Source organism: Alexandromys fortis, unplaced genomic scaffold, assembly GCF_014885135.2.
Source record: "Alexandromys fortis isolate MF-2015 unplaced genomic scaffold, M_Fortis_MF-2015_v1.1 scaffold_1, whole genome shotgun sequence".
Lineage (NCBI taxonomy): Eukaryota > Metazoa > Chordata > Mammalia > Rodentia > Cricetidae > Alexandromys > Alexandromys fortis.
In genome coordinates this window covers 13,511,338-13,538,591 of record NW_026067927.1, presented here as the reverse complement: position 1 = coordinate 13,538,591, position 27,254 = coordinate 13,511,338, and the positions used below count along the sequence as shown (strand labels likewise).

The 27,254-nt window shown below is 47.9% G+C and overlaps 1 protein-coding gene across 4 annotated transcripts in view; it reads right to left on the bottom strand.

Annotated features, from left to right (window-relative positions):
- Window positions 1-27,254, bottom strand: part of Agrp (agouti related neuropeptide) — a 65,466-nt gene that overhangs the window by 12,109 nt on the left and 26,103 nt on the right. Inside the window, exon 1 of one of the 4 annotated variants that reach the window (XM_050143477.1) lies at window positions 16,802-17,553. The exons of 2 other annotated variants lie outside the window; for them this stretch is intronic. The gene's annotated coding sequence lies outside the window, so the exon portion shown is untranslated. Of the gene's footprint in view, window positions 1-16,801; window positions 17,554-27,254 lie in introns of those variants that run through there. One more of the 4 variants, XM_050143478.1, reaches the window with a different exon arrangement.

Here is a 27,254-nt window from a genome sequence, read left to right as displayed (position 1 = left end):
GCCAGCCTGAGCTAGTTCCAGGACAGCTAGGGCTGTTACACAGAGAAACCCTGTCTTGAAAAACAAAAACAAACAAACAAACAAATAAATAAATAAAGGAGGCAGACCCTTAAAAAAAGCATGCAAAGAGTAAGGTAGGCGGTATAGAGACAAGATTCCTTCTCCCCAAGGTGTTAGCCAAAGCTCTTGGTATGTTCAGGAGGGATGAACATGATGCCTTTTTCTGGGGTTTTGGAGATAAAGGCCTAAGGAAAGATGTGGTGTTTTAAAGTATGAAGACTTGGGGTTCCTACCTCATATAAGTACCTATCTCAGTTAGGGTTTCTACTGCTGTGCTAAAACACCGTAATGAAAAATAACTTTGGGAGGAAAAGGTTCATTTTGTCTTATGGTTTATAGGCCATCATCCAGGAAAGTCAAGGCAGAAAATGTAAAAGTAAAAACAAAACAAAAGAAACAAAATAATGTACCTATTTATTTTATCCCACAGGACCCAGACCCTACACAGGGTGTAGGCAGCTAGTGTCCAGAGACAATAAGCCAACTGTGTGTTTGGTTCTGTGTGTGAGTGCGTGGGGAAGGCGTGGGGAAGCCTGGGGAGCTCCTCTCCCTCCCCCCTTCACAGTCAGCACAGGCTCACAGCATCACTGCACATGCTGATTAAACGAACATCTCTTAGTTGCCCCAGTCTTTGGAGAATTTTATTTCGTTTAATGAGCTCCTTCATGCTTGGCTATTAATCCCACCTTTTCCAGGAAGAGGGCACAGCCAATAAAGGCCAGCTAGCTTTCTTACTTCACGGTGGAACCAACTGTGGGGTGTGACTCTAGTTGTTAGTGTCCAGGCACACCTTGGGCCTGCCGCGGGGAACCTGGCACAATGTATCACACCTCACCCCTCTGAACATGGCAAATAGTTCCCTGACTGTATGCAGATGCAAAGGTCCCTTTAAGAGACAAGCTCCACACACTCCTGCTGTACTCCCAGCAATTCCTCCCTCTCTCTCTATGTCTCTCTCTCTTCCATTCTCATTCCCCTTATCTCAATAAACTCCACACTCAAGCTCTGTCTGCATGGCGGCGTATTTTGTCTCCCCCCCCCCCCCGCGGTTTGGACCTACCCATCGCTAAGGTCCGAACATGCACTCCCAGGAATGTCTAGATGAAATTAGCCTCCAAATGAGATTATTCCTACGCCCAAATTTCCTCATCTCTTCTATTTCTTCTTACTTCTCTTTACTTATATATGCATCTGTTTGTGTTCTTGTACCTGTCCTTGTGTGTGGGTGTGCATGCCGATGTCAAAGAAGACATTGGATCCCTTGGAGTTGGAGTTGCAGGTGTTTGCAGGATACCCAGTTTGCGGTGTAGCTGCTGGAATCTAAACTCAGGTCCTCATGATTGAATGCAAGCACTTCTCACCACTGTGCCTCCTCCCTATCCCCCTCTTTCACTTCTTTTCATTCCTTTTCTAGGAAGAATTTCTTCCTGGATAAATTGCTTGCATGAGACAGGCAAGAGGGGTCTTAGAAGGCAAACCAAAAGATAAACAGAAATTGACCATTTACCAGACTACATGGGGGAAGGGATCCCACCATTAATCCAAGTGGTATCTGAGAGTCCGTAGACTATAGCCCTGGGGTGATAAAATATTCAGTCCAGGTAATGGGGAGTCAGGATGAAGGAGATATACCAATTCATGCAGCAGCCCTAGGACCTTGAAGTATGTGAGGCAAGTCAGAAATCTGGAGCACGGCAATGTGATGGGTCATCTTCATTGTCAGCTTGACTGGGTCTAGAATCACCTAGGAGACATGCCTTTGGGAGAGTCTACCTAGGAGACATACCTTTGGGTGAGTCTACCTAGGAGACATATCTTTGGGTGAGTCTTCACGGCTCTTCCCAGAGAGATTTAACTAAACAGGAACAACTTCACCCTGAATGTGGACAGCACTTTTCCACGGCCTGGAGTCTGCAATCGGATACCAAGAAATTGAGCTGATGACCAGCTCTCCCTCCTTCCTAGCTGAGCATTCGGTGTGACCAACACCTCACAGCCATGCACTCTAGCTGTGGTGGGCTGGGCCTTTCTTTTTGTTGCTGTTGCAGTTGTTTTTTTTTTTCAAGACATGGTTTCTCTGTGTAGCCCTGGCTGTCCTGGAACTCACTCTGTAGAACAACCTGGCCTCGAACTCAGAGCAATCCACCTGCCTCTGCCTCTTGAGTGCTAGGATTAAAGGATTGTGAACTACTTCCAGCAAATCCTTCCTTCCTTTCTATTTTTAAATTATTTTATTTTTATATAGTTTTAATACTTTATTTAACTTTATTTTATGTGCATTGGTGTGACCGTGTCAGGTTTCCTGGAACTGGAGTTACAGACAGTTGTGAGCTGCCATGTGGGTACTGGGAATCAAACCCAGGTCCTCTGGAAGAACAGTCAGTGCTCTTAACCTCTGAGCCATCTCTCCAGCCCCCTTCCTCTTCTCTTTCAGAACTGACTTTTAAGTAGTGGTTTTGTTGGCTGTCCAGGTGTTAAGTCCCCCAGAAAGCCCAGTTCTAGGCTTCATCTCCACAGATCACTGCAGACTGGGGTCTGTTGTCACTCTGGCTCTTATCCTGAATCTCCCCACCTTACTTCTGAAGTTAAAGACTCACTCCCTTAACAGTACCTTTGGATGACAGAGAGGAGCTCCTACTGAGCTTTATCTGTGCTTAGTACATGGTAGGCCAGGCTGGTTTACTAGGGAGTTCCTGGATAACCAGGACTACAAAAAGAGACCCTGTATTACAAAAAGAAATTAAGAAAAGAATAAAGGGAGGGAGGAAAAAGAGAAGAGGAGGGAAGAGGAGAGGAGAGGAGAGGAGAGGAGAGGAGAGGAGAGGAGAGGAGAGGAGAGGAGAGGAGAGGAGGGAAGAGGAGAGGAGAGGAGAGGAGAGAGAAGATAAAAAGAAATTCTGGACAGAACCCAGTCTCCTGTCTGAGTCTCTTTAGTATCCAAGACTGCAACCAATGCACTCAGTTAATAAAAATCCATCTACTTATCAAGACAGTGTCTTGCTATGTCATTCTGGGTGGCCTGGAGCTCAAATATGTAGACCTTAAATGTAGAACTCAATATGTAAACCTTCAACTTGCAAGAAGTCTCCTGCCTCCATCCCCTAAGTACTAGGATTATTAGCATGCACCACCATGCTCAGTTCTTTTGTTTTGTTTTGTTTTGCTTTTTGAAACAGATTCTTGGGTGTTGAGATTAAAAGTGTGTGTTATCATACACAGCTTAACTATGTATTTACATTTTTATATTTAAAATAATATATTTATAATAATATATTACAAATTATATTATAATAAGTAAATTATATTTATAATAATATATTAACAAATAACCTAGAAGCTGTCATGTTATCCAAGCACTCACCAGGCTGAGGTAGAATGATAGCCAGTCAGGGCCTGATTGTATGTACTGCGGGGAGGTTGGGGGTGAACCCTGGGATGCAGCTCAGTTAGCGGAATGATTGTGTGGCATGCACTGAGCCCTGGTTCAAGCCCAGACTCTGAAAAACTGGATGTGACAGCCAGCTGTGGTGGTACGTGCCTTTAATTCCAGTACTTGGGAAGCAGAGGCAGGTGGATCTCCAGGAGTTTAAGACCAGCCTGGTCTACATGGAGAGTTTCAGTTCAAGCCAGCCAGGACTACATAGTGAGACTGTCTCAAAAAACATACAAAAAATACACACCGGGGCTGGAGAGATGGCTCAGAGGTTAAGAGCACTGGCTGCTCTTCCAGAGGTCCTGAGCTCAATTACCAGCAGCCACATGGTGGCTCACAACCATCTGTAATGAGATCTGGTGCCCTCTTCTGGCCTGCAAGGATACAGCCAGGCAGAACACTATGCATAATAAATAAATATTTTAAATATACACAATTAAAAATTTTAAATAAAAAAGTAAATTTTCTTTTTTCTGAGACAAAGTTTCTCTGCATAGCCTTGGCTGTCCTGAAACTCACTCTGTCGATCAGGCTAGCCTGGAACTCGCCGAGATCTGCCTGCCTCTACCTCCCAAGTTCTGGGATTAAAGTTGTGCGCCGCCATCAACTGGCTAAGAGTAGACTTTTTTATACCTACTGTCCAGATCCTTTCATAAACTGAATCAGGGCTGGAGAGATCTCAGTGGTGAAGAGCACATAAGAGCACATACTGCTCTTTCAGAGGACCCGAGTTTATTCTCAGCACTCACACTGCAAGGTTCCCAGCCACCTATCATTCCAGCTCCCAGGGGTCCTACTCCTTTTCTGGACTCTTCAGGAACCTGCACACACAGACACACAGACACACATACAGACACACACAGACATACACAGATACACACATTCTGTCATTACGTCTCCACTATACTTGCTTATCACCTATCCGTTTCTCTATAGTTAAGGGTTTGTCTCCTTCGGGTCACATTGCTTTTGTCGTTGTTGTTCTTGTGAGACAGAGTAACCCAAGCTGACACTGAACTTGCTGTACTGCAAAGGATGACCTTGAACTCCTGACTCTCCTACTTCCACTTCCTAAGTGCTGTGATTACAGGCCTGTGCCACCACTGCTGGTTCTTTTCCTCTTTCTCCTCCTCCTTCTTTGTACTGCTGAGGGCCTCCGACACGCTGGGCAATGATCTGCCATTGTGTTATAGCCTCAGCTCTGTAAGTCAATAAATTTTGGATATGCTAGGTATGCAATAATCACATTTTTCCTGAGTGTTTTGTTATTGAAAGTAAATGCACGCCCCCGTGTGGCTGCATGTTTACCAGCACTTCACTTTTGGAACTTCCTCCTAGCCTGTCACATGTTCTGTTTTACACACACACACACACACACACACACACACACACACACACACACAGAGTCCCAAATCTGGGACTCTGCCAGCCTGTCAGCATTGTCAATGCCTGTTATGGAGAGAGACATCCTGGCTGGCATACTCTGGCCCCTACCTGCAATCTCTCCAGTCCAGGAGCTTCACTGGCCTTCCCCCAGCTCTGCTTTCCTATTTAACCCAGTCATTTTTGCTGTGCTGGTCTCTTGCCTTCTTGGTCTCCTGGCCTGGTTCCTCTCTTTTCCTTTCCCCTTTCCCCTTACCCCTCTCCTCACAGGGCCTGGTTCAGTCTTCTGGGCATGTTCAGTCTGGACTCTTCCAGATGACTCCTTCCCTGCCCGTGCTCTCCCTTTTATCTATAATTAAAAACCTCAACCCCTTAGGAGCAGTTCTTTCATTTCTGCTTTTCATTTATCTGGTGCCAAAACCCGATAGGAAGAGAGAGAGGGTCGGAAAACAAAATTCCACAGGGGGGAGGATTCCTATAACCTTCCTTTATTTCTTGTTCTTCATTCACCCTTACCCCCTCCACCCCTACCCTCACCCTGCTCTGTCCTCTCTGGTCTCCTCATCAGATTTCAGAAAATGACAACTGTTGAGCTGGAAGCTCCAGCTCACTCCTGCTGGATTCAGAAAGCCCCAGCCTCTCTCTCCAAACCCCACCCTCTCGGAAAATCTCTAACAAAGAAAAGCCACCAAGAATCTGTGGTGGCTCCTCCCCTGAAGTTGCCAGCGACCCAAGTCCCCACCTAAAGCATACCATACTTGGGCACAAGCCCAGCTTATGGAGGGCACATCATCACCCCTTACCTACAGGGTATTTAAGTTCCCTTCTTTTTTTTTTTTTTTTTTTTTTTTTTTTTTCCGAGACAGGGTTTCTCTGTGGCTTTGGAGCCTGTCGTGGAACTAGCTCTTGTAGACCAGGCTGGTCTCGAACTCACAGAGATCCACCTGCCTATGCCTCCCAAGTGCTGGGATTAAAGGCGTGCGCCACCACTGCCCGGCTTAAGTTCCCTTCTTTAGTTCCAGGACATGATTTCTCCAGCCTGATTTCTGGGGCTGGAGGACTCACCTGGGAGTTGCTTTGCTCAAATAAACCTGTTCTTTTACTTTTTCAATTTGGCTTGAACTGGCTTACTGCATAGGCAGAGGAACCTACTATGGAGATACAGAAGACTTATTAACAACAACAAAAGCTCTATGCTAAATGACTGCAGGCTGTGTGTGTAGCTCTGTTTCTCAGAGACAAACTTAATTGCAATATGGAGGCCTGTCTAGGCTTAGTAAACATCAGTCAGAAGCACCCAGACACAGACCCCATAGCATTTCCTACACACACACACACACACACACAGAGAGAGAGACAGAGACAGAGAGAGAGAGACAGTGAGAGACAGAGAGAGAGACAGAGAGAGAGAGAGAGAGAGAGAGAGAGAGAGCTCACCAGCAATCACATTGCACACTGGATTGGTGCATAACTAGTTTTCATACATACAGACTGTCCTTAGTCCAAGTATTAAAGCTCAATTAGCATTTCAGAATCATTTAGTAACTGTGTAACTGGATGGGCTTCATGCTCCAAAGAGTCCATGATTAGTGGCATGCGCTGCTATTGTTATCTTGAAATTCATCATCTAATGAGTGAGGCATTCTGCATTTATTTTCCCCATTGAGTCTCACAAACTGTGCCCTGGGTAAAATGTTTCAAGATCAAGGCAGAATAAGTGTGTCAGTTTAAAATAATATCCAGGGAGGCTGGAGAGATGGCTCAGAGGTTAAGAGCACTAACTGCTCTTCCAAAGGTCCTGAGTTCAATTCCCAGCAACCACATGGTGGCTCACAACCATCTGTAATGGGGTCTTGTGCCCTCTTCTGGTCTTCAGGCATACACACAGACAGAATATTGTATACATAATAAATAAATGTATAAAAAAATAAATAAAATAATATCCAGGGGCTGGAAAGATGGCTCAGTGGTTAAGAGCATTGCCTGCTTTTCCAAAGGTCCTGAGTTCAATTCCCAGCAACCACATGGTGGCTCACAACCATCTGTAATGAAGTCTGGTGCCCTCTTCTGGCCTGCAGGCATACACACAGACAGAATACTGTATACATAATAAATAAATAAATAAATATTTTTTAAAAAAGCAAAATAATATCCAGAAAGTGGTTCTCCAAGGAAATGAATATACTTAAAAATAAGTAAGAGAAGGCTGGGTGTGGTGGTGCAGGCCTCTAATTGAAACACTTGAGAGGCAGAGGCAGGTGGATCTCTGTGAGTTTGAGACTAGACTGGTCTAAATAGAGAACTCCAGGTCAACCAGGACTATATTGAGAAACCTGGTCTCAAAAGAATAAGCCGGAGATTACAATCCAGACTACACACACTGTAATTCATTATAGCCACACCCAGAGAGACAAAAAAGGACAAAGATTTTTTTGTTTTGTTTTGTTTTGTTTTTGTTTTTCGAGACAGGGTTTCTCTGAGATTTTGGAGCCTGTCCTGGAACTAGCTCTTGTAGACCAAGCTGGTCTCCAACTCACAGAGATCCGCCTGCCTCTGCCTCCCAAGTGCTGGGATTAAAGGCGTGTGCCACCACAGCCCAGCTGACAAAGATTTTTTAAAAAACAATTTATTTATTTATTATGAATATAGTGTTGTGCATGCATGTTTGTCTGCGGGCCAGAAGAGGGCACCAGATCTTATTACGGATAGGTGTGAGCTATCATGTGGTTGCTGGGAATTGAACTCAGGACCTCTAGAAGAGCAGCCATTGCTCTTAACCACTGAGCCATCTCTCCAGTCCAGGACAAAGATTTTTAAAGGTGAGATAAAGCATCATAAGTAGTTTTTTTTTAAATATTTATTTATTATGTATACAATATTCTTTCTGTGTGTATGCCTGAAGGCCAGAAGAGGGCACCAGACCTCATTACAGATGGTTGTGAGCCACCAAGTGGTTGCTGGGAATTGAACTCAGGACCTTTGGAAGAGCGGGCAATGCTCTTAACCACTGAGCCATCTCTCCAGCCCCATAAATAGTTTTGAAATGATTATCTTTAAGAGAAGGGAGTGAAAACTGGGATTAGCACATAAAAAGAAAGAAACAGGGGCTGGAGAGATGGCTCAGTGGTTAAGAGCACTGCCTGCTCTTCCAGAGGTCCTGAGTTCAATTCCCAGCAACCACATGGTGGCTCTCAACCATCTGTAATGAGATCTGGTGCCCTCTTCTGGCGTGCGGGCATACATGGAGGCAGAATGTTGTATACATAATAAATAAATAATAAATCTTTAAAAAAAAAAAGAAAGAAACAAATAGGTAAAATTAATAATTAAAAAAAGAAAAAAGAAATAATTATCTCTGACTACGAATATTGTCAACTAGTTGGCATCTATTCAAGACTGGAGAGGTAGTTGTGTGGTAAGTGTCCTTATAGACGTGTGTGTGTTTACTTTTGTGCAAGATTGTGGGTTTTTTTAAGGAAGTCATTAAAATGGTTTTACCAAGCACTTGTGTACATAAGAGCTTTTACTTCATTTTGTTAGGGATTGGCATAAATTATTCTGACAACTTTGTTGTCATTGCTTTAGGACTTTTGTTTGAGACAGGTTTTGCTGTAGAGCCATGGCTAGCCTAGCACTCACTACATAGCTCAGGTTGGCCTCAAGTTCCCAGCAATTTTCTTGCTTTGGCCTCCCCAGCCTGACTTAATTCATGTGGGTAAATGAGGCAGGTGGCTGAGGAACACTAGCGCTGTTTGGAACATTTTAAAAAGTATTGCCAGATGTGGTGACGTACACACGTAATCCCAGCTATTTGGGGGCTAAAACAGAAGGATTAAAAGTTCAAGGCCTGCTGGTCCTGACGTCATACACCTTTAATCTCAACTCTTGGGAGACAGAGGAGGCAGATGAATCTCTGAGTTTGACACTGCCCTGGTCACAATGTGAGTTCCAGGACAGCTAGGGATACACAGAAAAACCTTCTCAAAAAAAAAAAAAAAAAAAAGTCAAGGCCTATTTGATAGACTTAGTAAAAACTTGTCTCAAAATAAAAATAGGGCTGGAGATCTAATTCAGTGGGAGAGTCCTGGGTTCGGTCCTTAGTACTAGAAGAAACTGATGGTAATTGCCACTAATGATGAAGACAGAGTGAACTCTAAGCCGGGTGGTGGTAGCACACACCTTCAATCCTAGCACAAGGCAGGCAGAGGCAGGCGGTTCTCTGTGAGTTCCAGGACAGTCAAGGCTGTTACAGAGAAACCCTGTCTTATAAATAAATAAAAATCATTACCCACATTCATTACTCTGCCTTCTTTCACCAATATATTTGTCTTTTTTTTTTTTTTTTTTTTTTTTGGTTTTTCAGACAGGGTTTCTCTGTGGTTTTGGAGCCTGTCCTGGAACTAGCTCTTGTAGACCAGGCTGGTCTCGAACTCACAGAGATCCGCCTGCCTCTGCCTCCCAAGTGCTGGGATTAAAGGCGTGCGCCACCACCGCCCGGCTCTCACCAATATATTTGTAAAATATGTTTAGTTGAGTAGGGAGCACACACCTGAAATACATTTGTAAAATATATGTTTAGTTGAGTAGGGAGCACACACCTGAAATACATTTGTAAAATATATGTTTAGTTGAGTAGGGAGCACACACCTGAAATCCCAGCACTTATGAGACTGAAATAGAAAGATCACCAAGCTGGGCGGTGGTGGCGCACGCCTTTAATCCAGCACTTGGGAGGCAGAGGCAGGTAGATCTCTGTGAGTTCGAGACCAGCCTGGTCTACAGCCAGGACAGGCTCCAAAGCCACAGAGAAACCCTGTCTCGAAAAACAAACAAACAAAAAAGAATTTGAGACCATCCTGGGCAATATAGTGAGTTCCAGGACAGCCTGGGCTACATAGCAAGACCCTGTCAACAAAACAGCAACAACAAAGCATTTTTAAAATTCTACCGGGCGTTTGACAACCCTCAGGAATTCAACACAAGCACTCCCCCAGCCTTGCAAACACTTGCAGAGATGATGCACATTCCATTCAGATGGGAACCCCATCTGTCAGCTCTGTCAAAAATCCCACCCTACCCCTCACCCGGCTGTGATAGAAATAGTCTATGATTCTCCCAAAGTGTGTGTGCGGATCCCATAGTTTTCTCGATTTCTAAGGCGATCTAAAGACTGTCATTGTGCAGAAACAGCAACAAAGATGAGTTGTGATTGCTGGACTTTGGAAGGTCCTGCAAAAGCTCCACCCTAGGCCTCTGGGATACAAAGCCCTGTTTTAATGAGGGTGCCCAAATCTAGAGAAAAAGTAACAACTCCACTGCTTCTCCTGATAGAGCAAATCAGGGTTTTAGATAAGAAAAGCCAGGGCCAAGAGCAGGCAGTGTGAAAACGGCAGCGCTTGAGTGGCTCTCAGGTTTCCTGTGAGAAATCCCAGCGGAGAAGGCACTGCTGGCTGCTGCGTAAATGAGTCACGGGCTTTGCAGGCCAGGGGAGATGGAAAGCAGATTCCAGGAAGCAAGCAAGATGGGATCTCTGGGAAAGTTTTCCATTTTAGTGTGAAGCTGTTAAGCTACTGTTCGGTGCTGGAAATGCAGAGGAAAAACAGCAGCCAGAAAGACCAGGGAAGGCAAGTGAATCCTGGCTGTTCAGGCAAGAGGGACTTTGTACATCTGGGGAATCTGGAGCAAGTGACCAAGATGGTACCATCCAGGCAAGGTAAGTGTGAGAAAATACCTCAGTGTCCCAGGCTTCTAACCACTCACAACCCAGCAGGTATTCACTGCACATGTCTGCACACTTGTACGGAGTGACAAGGAGGAAGGTTTGGGGGGGGCAATGGTGGAAATGTGGGTGGCTATTCTAATGAACTTCAAGGAAAGACGTTTGAGGAACAGAGGTACAAGAAAAAACTGGGTGGATCCTTTGTATTCTATTTTTGGGTTGTTTGCGTTGTAAATTTATTAAGGTAGAAGGGGCACTTCCTAAGTGCCAGGAGGCATCCTCTTTGGCACTTTTTGTTCCCTTCCAGAACAATTTGTTTCTGTTTACTGAGCTCTCTGAGCAAGGGAACTAGGTCCACCCATGGGGCAGGCAGAGGACACAGCAGTGTCAAAGACCCAAGGTAGGACCCCGAATTCTCAGAGGAGAGCTCTCATGGTGCTGGAGCACAATGGTGGTTCAGAGGCCTGAGGGATATTGAAATGACCTTAAACGTCGGTCTGGTAGTGGGTAGAACAGGTCTGGGGAGATCGGTGCCCTCTAAGGCCAAGGTTGAGTGGGGGAGGTCGCACTCAGCACATTCTCTTCCGTATGACATTAGAAATAATTAACCTGGGACCATAACTGCTGCCACCAGCATCCTTTAGGAATTCAGGCACTCCTACTTCATAGCCCTGAAGGAAAAGGGAGTCTCACGAGGATATTATCAGATGTGTTGGCCTGTGGTCACTGTATACTAGCTCTCTTGGCGTCCTGGGACAGCCCCCTGGGCTCTCATGAGCCTGAGCTAATGGCTGCTGTCTCCCAAGGACAAGAGCACCTAGAAAGATTCTCTTCTTGTCGAGTCTTATCAGGCCTTCAAGGACCCTAACTCACTTTACAATGTCATCTTGGGGAGCAAAGAAGTCCAGGAGAGGAAGGTAAGTCTTGGGTCCCAGATCAGCTAGGCCACTGGTTTACTCTGATGACCAGCAATCATGGTCTTCCTCTCCCTAGAACTCAACTTTATATATATCTGGGTCTTCTGGACATAGAAATTGGACAATCAGGTGATTCAGCCTAGACGTGGCCCTGGAGCAGGGTACTCTAGGTAAGAACAAGCAGATCAGGCAGTGATAGAGGAAATGAATGTAGGACATCTTGAGGGCACAGAAAAAGATTCCTGACCAAGCCTGGAGTCCATAGGAATGATCGAAAAGGCACTGATATCACGGCCAGAAAAGAAGCGGGGGGAAAAAGGCATTCAAGTGCACAGACCACTCTGTACCAAGACAGAGAAAGAGGAGAGAAGGGGATGCATTCAGAAAGCATGAAGTTCAGTTTGGCAGGACTTAGGTCCTCCTAGGGAGGAACTGGCCAGAGATAAGGGACCAGTAAGAAAGTGAAGATGGGCAGGGTCCAATTCATACAGGCGACCCACCCCTGAAGACTAGACTAACTCAGGGGAATGAAGGACACTAGGGCCAGGTGGAAGTGTGGTACAAGTTGAGGGTCTCTTGGAGGATAATGGGGTGCCAGTGGGATAGTCATGGGAGTACAGTTGTGAGGGGATGAGATCAACTTTATGCATCGAGTTTGGGGTGTGCAAGGGTTATCCTAAATGTAAGGACTGAGAGAGAGAAGGCTAAACCACGAGGTGCTACTGTGGATTCAGAAGCTAGGCCCTGGAAATTGTTGGGATACCAAGGAAGAGGGAAGGGGAGGCAGCTCCCAAGAACCAGAAAGAGAGCTCACCAGAGAGAAGCAAACAGAAACCCTAGAGCAGCAGTTACAGAAATCAGAAGAGCCTTCTCAAGAGGAAAAGATGGAGACCGGTAGGAGTGAGGACTAGGAAGAGAAGGGGCAGAGAATGTATGTCCCTCCTGAAGAGGCTTTGGGCTGTGGAGGAGTTCTTTATTTTTTTTTTTTTAATTTTTATCCTGCCGCGCGCGCGCACACACACACACCACCCCGGTTCTCGGGTCCTCCCACTGCACCAGCATAATCCGCCATTTAATGTTTCCCTGAAGAAGCAGCTGTGGCCATGGTGGAGGCCCAGGATGCCTGAACTGAGACCGAGTTTGGGTGTAAGAAGGGTGGACACACCAACTGAGCATGTTGTACAGGGCACACCCCAGTCCTTATTCAAGGAGACTGCTCCATTGATGGGGCACCCCTGGCGTGGGCAAAGTTTGTAACTGCACTGTGGATACTTCCCACACGGTGGCACCAAAGGCTCACTCTGTATTGGAGCTTGGAGCTGACAGGGCAGGGGTCACTTTGGGGAGCTTCATTGACCAGTCATAGTCCAGAACAGGAAGGGATTACCAGATGCCTGGTATCCACCTGGCCTCCCTACTACACCTGCGTCAGAAGATTTCGAGGAGTAGGATACACTCAGAAACAACTGCGAGTCTTTAACTCCACAGCCCTTTCCTAAGAGGCCTGGCCTAAGTTAGATCCTAGGGGAACAGCTCATCCCATGACCTGGGAGAGGCAAGGACATTCCTCCCACTTGTCCCTTAGGAGAAAGGAGTCAGGAAGGAAGGAAGGACGCCCAGCCCAGCTCCAGAGAGACACAGTCACCCCACCCCTTACTCTTACCAGACCAGCAGGCCCCCTCCCACTGCTCCCCCTGGAGGCTTGAAACTGGACCAACAAGGACCACAACAGAGACACAGCTGGGTGTGTTGGGCGAGTCCCCAGGGAAGTCAGCCTGCTTGCCTGGCCTATAAACTTACACCTTCTAGCGCAGAAGGCAGCTCGGAGCTGTCCAAATAAGTAATGGCTATGTTCGCTCTTCAAAACAGTGCCAAGTTTACCGAAATCTTTCATGGTATAAGTAAATACAAAGTCGAGAGAAATTACAACTCTGGGCCGAGACAGTCTACCGGCATGGGAAGGCGCTGACAGCTCTCATGGGCAACGGATACAGATAAGGGTTGTTCTGGAGCTTTCTCTGTCCATTGTGTTCGTTGTGTTGAGGGACCAGGAACTCTCAACATATTCAAAAATCTAACATTCTCACTTACCAGCCAGTTCTGACCCTACTCAGCCCTTCCCTTCCTGCTGGCCATAGCATGCTACAGGCATTCACCAGGTCTTTCAGCATCCCCTCACTGAAGCTCTACATCATCTCTTTACCTTTGAACAAGCAAATGAGTAATCAACATTTTCAAACTTCAACAACTGTTTCTTTGGGACAAACCTTTCAAAGAGGGTTAACAAGAAGGGGGAGACAAGCCTCGATCCCTCTTTCCTTTACCCATGTGTTCAGCTGCTTTATGGGAATGTCCCTCAGATGCTGCCTGCCTAAACTAACCATGTCCCAGTCCCCCTAATGCTGCCTGCCTAAACTAACCATGTCCCAGTCCCCTTAACTCAATTCTCTAGGCCTCCCCACCCCATTAAGGAAACACCAGGGCTCTTACACCATCCTCTCTCCCTCTCTTCAGAGTTCTTTTTTTTAAAATTTATTTATTTATTATGTATATTCTCAGTATTCTGTCTGATGTGTGCCTGCAGGCCAGAAGAGGGCACCAGATCTCACTACAGATGGCTGTGAGCCACCATGTGGTTGCTGGGAATTGAACTCAGGACCTTTGGAAGAGCAGGTGGTGCTCTTAACCACTGAGCCATCTCTCCAGCCCTCTTCTGAGTTCTTGAAGCACCAACTTCTGCATTCTGCCTTCCAAAGATTCCTTTAATTTCTCCTAGTCTCCACCTTCTCCGTTTCCTCCCGCTAGGAACTCACCTAGAAATTGTACCAAAGTCCTTGTGACCCACATCCTACTGCCTGGGTGACTTTTGCTAAGCACAGCTACGATATGACTCGAGAATCCCCCAGCATAAAGCCAAGGCCACCATTACTCTAAGGATAAAGTTTTGCCCTTCACTCATGCCTAAGGCTCCCCAAGATTAGTTCCTTCACCAATGCATGCATGCATACATAGTTCTCCAGCCATGTTGGGCTTTTGTTTTCTTCTAGCAAAAATGATTGCATCTCTTTTCTTGCCGTGAGCCCGGCTGCCATCCTACATCACACAGGCCTCAAAGACCTGCTCTCCACCTGCCAAAAATCTCCAACATGTCACCCTAAGGGCCCTTTCCTAGCAACTTCCACTTACCAGCTCACACTACATGCACATACACACACACAGACAGAGTCTCACACTCACACATATACATTCTTGGTTTTGGTGACACAAGAAGTGCAAAAACTCAAGAGATCAGAACAAAACCTGTTCTGATCGTGGGCCCCCAGGGACAAGGATGGAGGTGGCCTAACTTTGGTCCCTGCAAGGTGGGTGGGTGGTTACGTTCTTGGATATTTTCTGAAAGTTTGGTAACTATCTGGCCAATGAATGAATGACATCGCCAAAACACGGTAGTGGAGAGATTTTTATTTTATCTTTTCCCAGAAAGCAAGGGGAAGTTGTGCCTCAGAGTTATAACCTGTGGGGGCCTGTGGGGAAAAATAAGGGAAGCTTCTGTTTTTCTTGACTTTTCTTTTTCTTTTTTGAATTTGAATATATAGTTCCCCAAAGTGGAGCAGGCAGCACCATGCACCAGGGCCCTGATCATCCTCTGACTCTGCTAAAGGGATTTTTCTCAGGCCTGGGTCTAGGCCTCTAAGAACGTGAGCTCTTCTAGGTTAGGAGTGCCCATGCTGGGGCTGGAGAGATGGCTTAGTGGTTAAGAGCACTGGCTACTCTTCCTGAGTTCAATTCCCAGCAACCCACAAGGCAGCTCACAACCATCTATAATAATATCTGATGCCTGCATTTAGGGATACAGCAGAGCACTCATACACAAAGTATAAATAAAGTTTTTAAAAAGAAGCAGTGCCAGTCGGGCAATGGTGGCGCATGCCTTTAATCCCAGCACTCAGGAGGCAGAGGCAGGCGGATCTCTGTGAGTTCGAGGCCCCCCTGGTCTACAAAGGGAGTTCCAGGACAGGCTCCAAAGCTACAGAGAAACCCTGTCTCGAAAAACCAAAAAGAAAAAAAGAAAGAAAGAAGCAGTGCCCATGCTTCCTTCAGCTTCAAAGCCAGTGCCTGGCAAAAGATGTGCTTAGGATAGAGCAAAACTGGCTGTGAGCCAGGGAGCCAATCTGGAACTCAGACCTATCCCTTCCTAATCACATGACCTGGAAAGTCATTTGCCTCCACTTAGCTTCAGGTGTCTCCTGGGAAGTGAGTTTCTGCTCTCTCCATCCAAGGCCTGCTTGCTCGAGGTTGGAGAGAGGCATGAAAGTTCTCTAGCATTCCATGGCCCTCAGATGTTCCCCTTCCTTTGATGCCTCTTGGAAAGGGGAAAGGGCCTGGTAAACTCAGAGGTGTGCCTCTCATCACTGCAGTCCTATCTGCTCCTGGTCACAGGTCTGGCTATCGACGAGAACAATGCACAGGGATGGATGCTGATAGGTTAGGAGAGAGGTCCGAGCCAAGAGTAAGAACTTCAGGCTAGCTGGAATAGGTGAAGTTGAGGTAGAACCGATGCGGCGCAGAGAAGGGTGATAAGGAAGAGAGGCTGTCGTGGGCCAGATCTCTGTAGGGCGCTGCCACAGTCTGGACGGCAGCGAGGATCCACAGAAATGGCGTAGGTAGGAGAACCTATGACTGAATTAATGATCTCAAAGATGGCTCGGATTGGTGAGTGGAAACCAACGTTTGGTTTTGGTGACAAAAGCAGACTGAGGAACAGAAAAAAAATGTAACTCAGGTCATCATAGGAGCAGTGACAATGGACAGAGAGACAGAAGGCAGAGGGGCTGAATGTGAAGAGTGGTGGGATCATCCATTAAAAATGAGGATTTGGGGGAACTGAGAGATGGCTCAGGAGTTAAGAACATTTGGTGCTCTCGAAGAGGACCCAGCCCCCACACAGCAGCTCATAAACACGTTTAACCCCAGTCGCAGGGGTTATGACACCCTCTTCAGCTTCCTAGGTCATCAGGCCTGAAAAACACCATCTATGCCCATAAAGTTAAAAACAAACAAATCTGTTTTGTTTCATTTATTTTGAGACAAGCTCTCATTCTGTAGCCTTGGCTGTCCTGGAACTTTATATGTAGACCAGGCTGGCACATAACTCAAAGACATTTACCTGCCTTTACAGCTCGGATGCCGGGATTAAAGGTGTGTGCTACCACTGCTGGTAATAATTCTAAGTGGGGATTTCGAGGCTGAGAATAAAACTCAGCAGTAGAGTGACCGCCTAGTACACACCTGGCCGTGGGCTGCAGAGTTCTCAAAGTGGATCACACGATTTCAGCCTTTGAAAGAGCTCCTCAGAGGTGGCAACACAGGGACAGCTCTATGCCATGGTTACTCCAGCCACCGTCAAGCTGCCTAGCTCTCGGTGCTCAAGGAGTGTTCATTGACGGATGACGGAACGACAGAGCACTAGTAACGGGGTAGGGGGAGTGAATTTAAAAATGTGAAGTGGGTACAACCTGGAGGACTAGGAACCAGGTAGAGTGGCACATGCCCTCAATCCCAGACCGGGGAGGCAGAAGTAGGAATAGTGTGAGCTTGAGACTAGCCTAGGCTACGCAGCAAGACCTTGTCTCGGGACCAAAGGCAAAAAGTAGCTCAGTAGGAGAGCACTTGCCTAGTGTATAGAAGGCATTGGGTTTGATTTCCAGAAGAGACAGAAGGAAAAAAAAAAAGAGGACAAGAAGGGAGGGGAGGGAAGAATACTGGAGCAGGATACTGATACTCACTCATTCACTCGTTTGATAAATAGGTTCTTCAACTCTCGCTAGGAGCCAGGACGTGGTGGTAAGCACTTCTGAGATCTCTGCCTCCACAATGCTTAGAGACCACAGTCAGCTTCCTTAATCTCGCGTTAAGCACACGTGGCTTGCTTGCTATCTGGTGCCGATACAAGGCATGAAAGGAATTGGCCAGAAGCTTGACACAATGGAAAGAGGGGAGGCTATCTGTAGAGAAGGTGCTTTTTTTTTAAATTTATTTTTTAATTTATTTATTAAATATTTCTGCCTCCTCCCCGCCACTGCCTCCCATTTTCCTCCCCCTCCCCCCAGAGAAGGTGCTTGAAGCATGACTTGCCAAAGGGTGACTTCAGAGCTAGCCAGATGCCTAGAGACGTCAGTTTTGAGACTTCTAGCGAGGCTCAACCTCTGACCACAAATGTGTGCCTGGGTAAAAGTGATGCTTTACAAGGTTAAAGGCAAAGTACCTGGTCAGATAAGAACGGGAAGGGGAAGCAGGACGGTGGTGGCGGTGCACGCCTTTAATACCAGCAGAGGCAAGCGGAACTCGGTGAGTTCAAGGCCAGCCTACTCTACAAAGTGAGTTCCAGGACAGTTGGGCCTATTATACAAAGAATTACTGTCTTGAAAAACCAGAAAAAAAAAAGGAAGAAGAAGAACTGGGAAGAGAGGCTAGAGAAATGGTTCAGTGGTTAAGAACACTGGCTGCTCTTCCAAAGGACTTGGGTTCAATTCTTAGCATCCACAGGACAGCTCACAGCTGTAACTGTAACTCCAGGCTAAGGGGTCTGACACTCTCACACAGACATATATGCAGGCAAAATAACAATGCACATAAAGCAACAACAAAGAAGAATTGAGGAGGGAGTATGGGCATTCACAAGGGCATCCAAGCCCAGCTTGGGAGGATGAAGATGCTGGTATCCCAAGAGTCCCAGTTCTACCTAGACTGGATTGGTGAAATCAACCTTCAGGACCAGGGTCAGGGTCAGAAATCTGGGCACCTCTTAAAATTCATCAAATCACTCCTTGAGTATGCCTGACATACTTCAAAAGATGAAGCGCTACAGGGAAGCCAAGGGGTGGAGGATCAGGGACATAGAGTTGGAGAGAGCTAGTAGCATCTGATTAGTAGGAGAGATAGAGGATTGGAGTCAGCTGTTTACCCCATGGGGGTCAGTCAGGCCAGCTCTCTATTCAACTATAACCCATTTCTTGGAAGGGCCAGCCCTGGCCTTGGAGATGAGGCTTTAGCCTGGAGGGCCAATGTGTGTTTCCAGTATGCATACCCAGAGTTTACCAAATTAGCCACTTATATCCTAGGGAGCAAAATCTGTAACTCCATAGAAAGTAGTACCCAGTGAGTGGTGAATGCATGCATGGCCTGGCTATGGGCCCTGATTTATTAGCCAGATAATAAATCTGACCCTACAGTGGGAAGCTGAAGCTGACTGAAAAGGTGGGGGAGGGATGGGAGCAGGCAGAGCTTCAACCCAGAGGGGTGGGATGGTTAGGCTTCCGACTTCCCTTTTGGCCTTTCCAGATCCTAACCATTTTCTCCAACCACCCTAACTTCCAGTGTCAGCTCCAAGAACCTGTTTATGTGACAGGAAGGGGGCCTGAGGTCTTTAGAACTGCAGAGATCTGGGTAAGAGGCAAGTAGGAGGGGTTCCTTAGCGCCCCCTACCCCAGTTTTAAGGTCTGCTTGAGATTCCCAGGAAGCCGCTCGGTTCCCGCAGACGCCTTCGGGTTTCCAAAGGTCTCCCCTCCCACGAGCTGGTTGACACGGTAGGCAGACCACGCTGCCCGGCTACCCGCGAAGGTGGAGCGAGTTGTGGGCGCCCCTTAGGGGTGCGGGAGCCTCGGGGAACGCAGGAGGTGGGGCCCGGCGGGGCGGGGCGGCGGGGCGGAGGGAGGGGCAGGCGCCGGCGGCGGCGACAGCGGCAGCTGCGGCGCGAGCAGGCCAGGCAACACCGAGAGCACCGACAGCGCGAGGTCCTTGAAGCCCAGCGCAGCCATGTGAGTGTCCGCGCCGTTTCCGAATAGCCATGGCCGGGAGAGGGGCAGGCGGTGGATCCCGTGCCTCTCGCACCCGCGCCGCCCCGCGACTCCCGGATCTGCGACCGGGTCCCGCCTCACCCCTTTCTCGCGACCCGGATCGCGCGGTGTCTATCCTCCCCACCTCCCCCACCCCCACCCCCGGCGCCGAGGTCACAGCTTCGCCCCACAAAAGCCGCCGCCTCCGGGTCTGCCGCGCCCACCGCCGCCTTCTTCCCTTTCTCGCAGGCCGCAGCGGCCGTGCCCCGGGGCTCCGTGGTGGGCAGGCCCGAGGGCGAGCCTGCGGCGCCTCTCGGGGCCTGGGATTAGCTTGCCCCCCCCCCCCTCGAGTGTGCGCTGCCCACGGCGCGGCGGGAGGCTGGTCTGGGAATTGGAAGGGGGCGACAGGGTGCAGGGGACCTCTCAGATGAGCTAGTCTTTCTGGCCCTTCCAACCCAAGCTGCTTTGGGGCCAGGCCCGAGGTGACTGAGCCTGCCCGAGGCCACACTCCCCACCCAAACCAAAGCTGAAGCCGGAGAAGGTCGCACTGGTGGAGGTCGGTGACCAGACCCTCTCCCTGGGACTGGAAGCTGCTATGGGGACTCGGCAAACAGTCAGAATTGAGCATCCTGTAGAACTGGTTTGGGGAAGGGGTTGTTCTCCTGGGCTAGAGCCCCGCTTAAGTCAGCCTCAACACCCTCTGTCCTCCTATCCCGAGTTAAGCCTGAATCTGACCTCTCTTACCGCCCTTCCAGATCAGTTCTGATTTATGTGCAGACTGGACTCCCGTGTGTACAATCTAATATAATAATAACGGTGCCGTGGCCACCATCTGTGTGGCTGCGTGTGTCCTGGGTCTGCTGTATTCAGCTGACATGCATGCAGTCTTGAGGAGGTCTATGACCATCTGGTAGGTGTACGTACTGGGCCAGAGAGGTTAGCATCGTTCTCAAGGTCACACAGCTGTGTCGAGGAGAAGCAAGAATTTGATCTGAATTTTTGCCCCTGCACTATCCACCATCCTAGTATTGACAGTGGGGGTGGGTAGGAAGAGAAAAACGGTAATAGAGCTACATAGCACTACAGCCGGACAAGGACTGGCATGGCTCCCTCGTCTACCTCCTACCCGGTCCGGGTCCTGTGGGCAGCAGAGCGGGATGAGCAGTCCCGGGGCCTGGGTTTGGGTGAGAGGGAGGAGAGCAGACAGAGCTTTGGATTAGGCTATGCTTAGGTGGAAAAGCAGGCGAGGAAAGCGAGAGTGAGTCAGAGCGTTCCCAATCCGCCACCGTTGGAACTCGTGTCCTAGCCAGACCCAGCTGGGGAAGGCTGTCCAGCTTCCAGAGCGCGGCGGGACAGAGAATGTGACCAGCTGACCAGGGAGGAGGCCGGCAGGAAGTGAGGCCACCAAGCAGTCTCCACCCGGTTCCGGGGTGGGGTGGGGAGGGGGTCCTAGGCCACGGCAGGCCCCCTCCCCTTTTCATTGCCAGTTCTGGTTGGTGGCTGCCAGATGACGTCAGCAGCTAGGTTTGGGGGCAGTTTCCATGGAGACAGGGACAGGCTTCTGCGCGCGACCCCCTTCTCCTTCGCAGTCACCCTTTTGCCTGGGTTATTTATAGCTTCTGTTTACCTCAGTCTGCTGTGGCCCTACAGCTGAGAGGGGCTGGACCCAGAGACTCGCGGAGAGGCTATGGCTGGTGTCACCGACCACTGCACAAGATGGACAGTACTGTTAGTCGTACTTTCCGTCCCTCACAGGTGTTTTAGTCTTGGCACACAGGAGCTACTGGGGGCGTCTATAAAAACTGGGCTCACTCAGGCAGTTAAGATTCCATTCCCTGCCGGGTGGTGATGGTGCACGCCTTTAATCCCCGCACTTGGGAGGCAGAGGCAGACGGATCTATGTGAGCTCGAGGCCAATTTGATCTCAGAGTGAGTTACAGGACAGACTCCAAGGCTACACAGACGGAGAAACCCTGTCTCGAAAAACAGAAAGAAGGAAAGAAAGGAAGAAAGAAAGAGGATTCCACTCACTGTTGAGTTGCACACTTCATAACCTTTGAAACCTGGATTTTCTTTCTTTCCCATGTCCACAACACATTGTGGACTTGACAGGAGCTAAGGCTCCCGTCTCTTAGCAGCCAGCACCCACCAGTTGAGATAGTCCCTCTCCATTAGGTAGGGATGGGAGTAGGTGTCAATCCTTTCCGTCCACCTCAACAGGGGATGAGACCGCCCCCCCCCACAAGTGGTCAGTTAATTGTACATTCTCCGGGGCCATTTAATGGTGAGGTGGGTGTGGCGCTGGTATTCCCAACAGTTACTCATGGTTCCTGAGTATAGGGGTTAAGTGGCAGCAGAGCTGCTGCCAGGGACAGAAAATGGATGGACCTGAATCCAGAATCCCAGGACACCTTCACCCTGACCCAGTCCCAGGGAGCAACTCCTGACCCATGCATATGGTATGTGATGTAATAAACTGGGAAGGGAAAAGAAGAATCGTAGGTTGGGTAGGAGAATCAGAGTAGACTCAGACTTGTGTCCTAGGATCTACCCCTCCAGTAGGTCAGGATCCTGTTCTGAAGACTGGGCAGCCCAGCTTCCGCACTCAGCCCCTCCGTCTTTCACTTCCCAGATGCTCAGGTCTTGGAGGAGGGCTCTGGAAATTACAGCAGAGGGCAAGCAGGTAGGCCCCAGGACCCAGAGAGTCTAGACTGGTGGGAAGATAGGGTCTCCTTGAGAACTATCACTTAGCTATGTGGCCTTGAGGGTCAGAGAGAGGAAGCTATAGAGGTGCCAAAAGGGGGGAAGCCATCCAGAGCAGGCTTCCTAGAAGGAGAAGTTAGTGAGACAGAGGAAAAAGGAGAGGGAGTTAGGCTAAGAACAGTGAAGGGGGGGGGGGGGCTAGGAATGTAGCTCACTGGTAGAGTGCACTTGCCTAAGAACCTAGGTTGAACCTAGCAACCTAGTGTGTGTGTGTGTGTGTGTGTGTGTGTGTGTGTGTGTGTGTATGTATGTGTACTGGGCATTAAACTAGAACCTTAAGCAGGCTGAGCAAGCACTTTGCCTCTGAGCTATACCTAAAGACTTTTTTAAAAAAATTTTTTTTTTTTTTTTTTTAAATTTTGCAATAGAGTCTTAGTAAGTTAGTCAGGCTGGCCTTGAACTCACTTTGTAGCTGAGGTAGGCATGAATTTTTTGCCCTTCTGCCTCAGCCTCCCAGGTAGATGGGATTATAAGCTTGTACCCCCCAGGGCTGGATCCAGAGGCGTCGAAAAGCTTGATCTGTCATGAGTGGGCGACTGAGTGGAGGCTGAGTGTAACTCACGGCAGGACCAAGGATGACTCCCGGTTTCTGTTTTGAACAACTGAGCAAATAGATAATAGGACTGTCATGGGATGGTTAAAACTTGGACAAGTGGTCAGTTCAGTCCAGTGACCTCAAACTCGGCTCTTCTCCCCTTACAGGCCACTACACATTGTCGGTTAGTTTGTGGGTAGACGTCTGGGAGGCAGTTGGATAAGCAGGCCTAATGCTTACAAGAGCGGTTTGGTTGAGGATAGATAAGGATGTGGAGAGGTACATGGCCCAAGGGTTGGGACAGTGGAGTCCCTTTGAGGATAAAGAGAGAAACAGGTTCTCTGTGGGAAAAGAAAATGTGTGTCGTGTTAAGTAGGCAGAAAAACAGAAGTATGTGGCTTCCTTTTTTTTAAAAATTTATTTTATTTTGTGCACATTAGTGTTCTGCCTGCATGTTTGTCTGTGAGAGGGTGGTGGATCCTGGAGTTACAGACAGTTGTGAGTGGCTGTGTGGGCGCTGGGAATTGGACCCAGGTCCTGGAAGAACAGTCAGTGCTCTTAACTACTGACCATCTCTTCAGCCCCACTGCTTCTTGAAATTCATGGAAGGAAGGGGTTAATGAAGAGGAAGAAAGCCACGAGTCCAGGACTTTATTGAGAAAGAGCAAGAGAAGGAATAGACTTGAGATACTGGGTTGATTCAGCAACAGAGAGGTCATTGTTGACCTTGTCTTGAGGAGTCTCAGGAGGGGTGGGTGCAAAAAGCTAGCCAGCAGAGGAAGAGGAGTAGGTGGGTGTGGCAAGGAAATGGAGGTGGACCATTCTTTCAGAAACTTGACTCAGAAAAGAACGGAGCAGTGGGGTGAGGAATGGGGTAGCTAGAGCAAGACACAAGACACATTGAGATGTAATTTATTTATTTTATTTATCTATTTTGCATGTGCTGTGTGTTTTTTTTGAGATAGGATTTCATTGTTTAACAGTCCTGGCTGTCTTGGCGTCTGTTTTGTAGATGAGACTGGCCTCGAACTCACAAGAGATCTGCCGGTCTCTGCCTCCCAAGTTCCGGGATTAACGGTGTGTGCTACCACTGCCCAGCTGTAATTTATTTTCTGTAGTTATTCATTCGCTGTGTGCATGCGTGCATGTATGTGTGTGTGTGTTGCTGGGGATGGAATCCAGAGCTTTGAGCATACTAAGCATATACTTTGCCATTGAGCTACATTCTAGATTCCCTGTATAGTTATTTACTTAAAATCCAACTATATCATGAAATCTAATGTATGCAGGAAGTTGCTAGGAGCAGTGGCATACACCTGAGGTCCGAGCTTCTCAGGAGCTAAGGCAGCAAGATTGCTTGAGCCTAAGAGTTTTGAGGCTAACTCAGGAAATATAGCTAAGACATCATCACTCCTCCCCCATCTCCCTTCTACAAAGATCTGTCCTAAATGTACATCATGATACATTTTTTTTAAAAGATTTATTTATTTATTTTGTGTACGGTATTCCCAGTACTCTGCCTGCAGGCCAGAAGAGGGCACCAGATCTCATTACAGATGGTTGTGAGCCACTATGTGGTTGCTGGGAATTAAACTCAGGACCTTTGGAAGAGCAGGCGGTGCTCTTAACCACTGAGCCATCTCTCCAGCCCCCATGATACATTTTGTAATGGAACACACCTATGTATGACCTGGAAATAGAACCCACAGCAGGAAATAGAACATTGCTAACACTTTGGAAGACCCCTTTTGCCTGCTTTCAGTTACAGCCTAAGGATAAGTACTGTCTGAATAAGGGTTCTATTATTGTGGTAAAACACCACAACCAAAAGCAACATGAGGGAGGGAATGGTTTGTTTCATTTTCTACTTCCAGGTAACAATAGTTCATCACTGAGGGAAGTCAGGGCAGGAACTCGAGCAGGGCAGGGACCTGGAGGCCGGAACTGAAACATAAGCCATAGAAGAAAGTGACTTACTGTCTTGCTGCCCATGGCTCACTCACTTTCTCACACACCCCAGGACCACTTGCTCAAGGGTAGCACCACCCCCAGTTGGGTTGTGCTTTTCCACATTCATCATGAACCAAGAAAATGCAGAGCCAGTTATGGTGGCCTTTATTCCCAAAAATCAGGAAACAGAGGCAGGCAGATCTCTGTGAGTTCAAGGTTAGTCTGATCTACATAGCAAGTTTCAGGCCAGTCAAGCAAAGCTACATAGCTAGATCCTGTCTAAAAAAGGAAAAGGGGAATGCTCCTTGCCTACAGTCCAATCTGATGAAGACGTTTTCTCAGTTAAGATTCCCTCTTCCCAGATATGTCTAGATTTGCGTCAAGTTTATGAAAACCAACCAGGACAATTGCTAATCTGACTTCTGCCATCACAAATTGGTTTTATGTGGTTTTTCTGGTTTTTTGTTTTTTGAGACAGGGTCTCATGTAGTCTAGGCTAGTCATGAACGTCCAATCCTCCTGCCTCCTGATATAGGATCAGCACCACACTCATGCACTTTCTCGCCTGCTCTTCCAAAGGTCCTGAGTTTAATTTTTGAAATTCATTGTCAAGGGAACCATACATATCGCCTTCCTTGTGTTTTATGTCTGTTGCTAGTTGATATACTGTAAGATTCACTCATGTTACTGCATTTATTTTTTTGTTTTGTTTTTTGTTTGTTTCTTTGTTTTTTGGAGACAGGGTTTCTCTGTAGCTTTGGAGCCTGTCCTGGAACTTGCTCTGTAGACCAGGCTGTCCTCGAACTCACAGAGATCCGCTTGCCTCTGCCCCCCCCCCCCCAGTGCCAGGATTAAAGGCGTGTGCCACCATTGCCCGGCTCTTTTTCATTGTTTTTACCACATAGGGATTCTCTTATTACTGATGGCCTTTTGGAGAGTTTTCAGGCTTGTTTTCATGTTCAGTGTAAGAGTGACAGAATTTACCGGTAAGTTGAAGAGAAAGTCTGAGACATCCATCCTCTCTGAGAAGGGAGAAAAAGACTAGCACCATACAGGATAATTACCCAGGTAGGAAGTGAGAACCATCTGCGGTTGAGTATTGCACTGATTCCAGCTGCTATGCCAAGACCTCCTGGCTCAATTCAGGATGAGTGTAGGAGCAGCAGGAACAGGGAGTTGGTTTGCCAGGTTTAGTTTCTGCCACGCAAGCCGGAGTGTAGAGTGCTGAGGATACTAACAGCAGGCAAGAGATAAAAGGGTGGCTTTGGGGGCTGGCGAGATGGCTCAGCAGTTAAGAGCACTGGCTGCTCTCCCAGAAGTCCTGAATTCAATTCCCAGCATCTACATGGTGGCTCACAAACATCTATAATGAGATCTGGTGACCCCTTCTGGCCTGCAAGCGTATATGCAGGCAGTACACTGTATATGTAATAAATACAAAAAGGGATACTTTAAAAAAAAAAGGGGTGACTGTAAATGCAGGCTGGGAACAGGGTGTGCAGAGAGGTAAGGGAAGGAAGGTGGGAGGGAGCTGGAAGAGAAAGCAAGCAGAGGCGGACTGTGATCTCTGTGCACAGTGGTGTCTGAAATTCTGGGCTGTATCTCCAGTGTCTGGCACATGCTTGCCATTCAGTGGGTAGCTGAATAAATGACTTGTGTTCAGGGGACCAGAAGTCCCAGGTAACAAACAAGATATGGTGATGGTGATGGGAGAAACTGACGATTATGGACAGTGAGGCTTAGTATGGACAGTTAGGAAAAGGGCATTCCAGAGTATACAGTAAGGCTAGGGTGTTGGATATGGGAGCTGAAAGATGCATAAAGGCTTGTATTGGGTGAGCAGTCCACAGGAATGCATAGTTCATGCTGGATGTGGACAAGGGATATTCAAGTAAGAGATGCTGGGATAGCCGGGCCGGTGGTGGTGCAAGCCTTTAATTCCAGCACTCGGGAGGCAGAGGCAGGCAGATGCAGACAGGTCTCTGTGAGTTCGAGGCCAGCCTGGTCTACAAAAGCTAGTTCCAGGACAGCCCCCAAAGCTACAGAGAAACCCTGTCTTGAAAAACAAAAACAAACAAACAAAAAAACAAAAAGAGAGGGGGGCTGGGATCAAGAAAGCTGGTACCAAGGGATTTCAGGACTTGGGAGGAGAGTCAAGGGTAGAAGGACACCTTCCACTATAGGGGGAAGCCCTGGCTGGGTAGCAGGACCTGATCCTTTTCTCTGGGCCCAGGAGAGGGGAGCACCCCCTTTGTGGGTGTAAAGACGATGCAGGGGACTTTGGAATCCTCCTCAGTGTCTTGGAGTAGCACATGATCTGTGGTTGATCTAGCTCCTGCCCCTTCAGCTCATCTCTTTCCTCAGCTTCTACAGAGTCCTTATTATCCAGTGTCCTCCACTGCCACAATCCCTGCACTCAGCACCCCTAACTTCCTACTTTCCCCCTTCACACACACAGAACCCTAATTCCCAACCTTCTTTATGTTGGCTTTTTTTCTCAGCAGCCTGACAGCCACTTTTGAATATATTTCTTTTTTTTTAAATTTATTTTTATTTCAAATGTATTGGAGGTTTGCATGCATGTATGCATGCGTGTGTGTGCGAGAGAGAGAGAGAGAGAGAGAGAGAGAGAGAGAGAGAGGGAGGGAGGGAGGGGGAG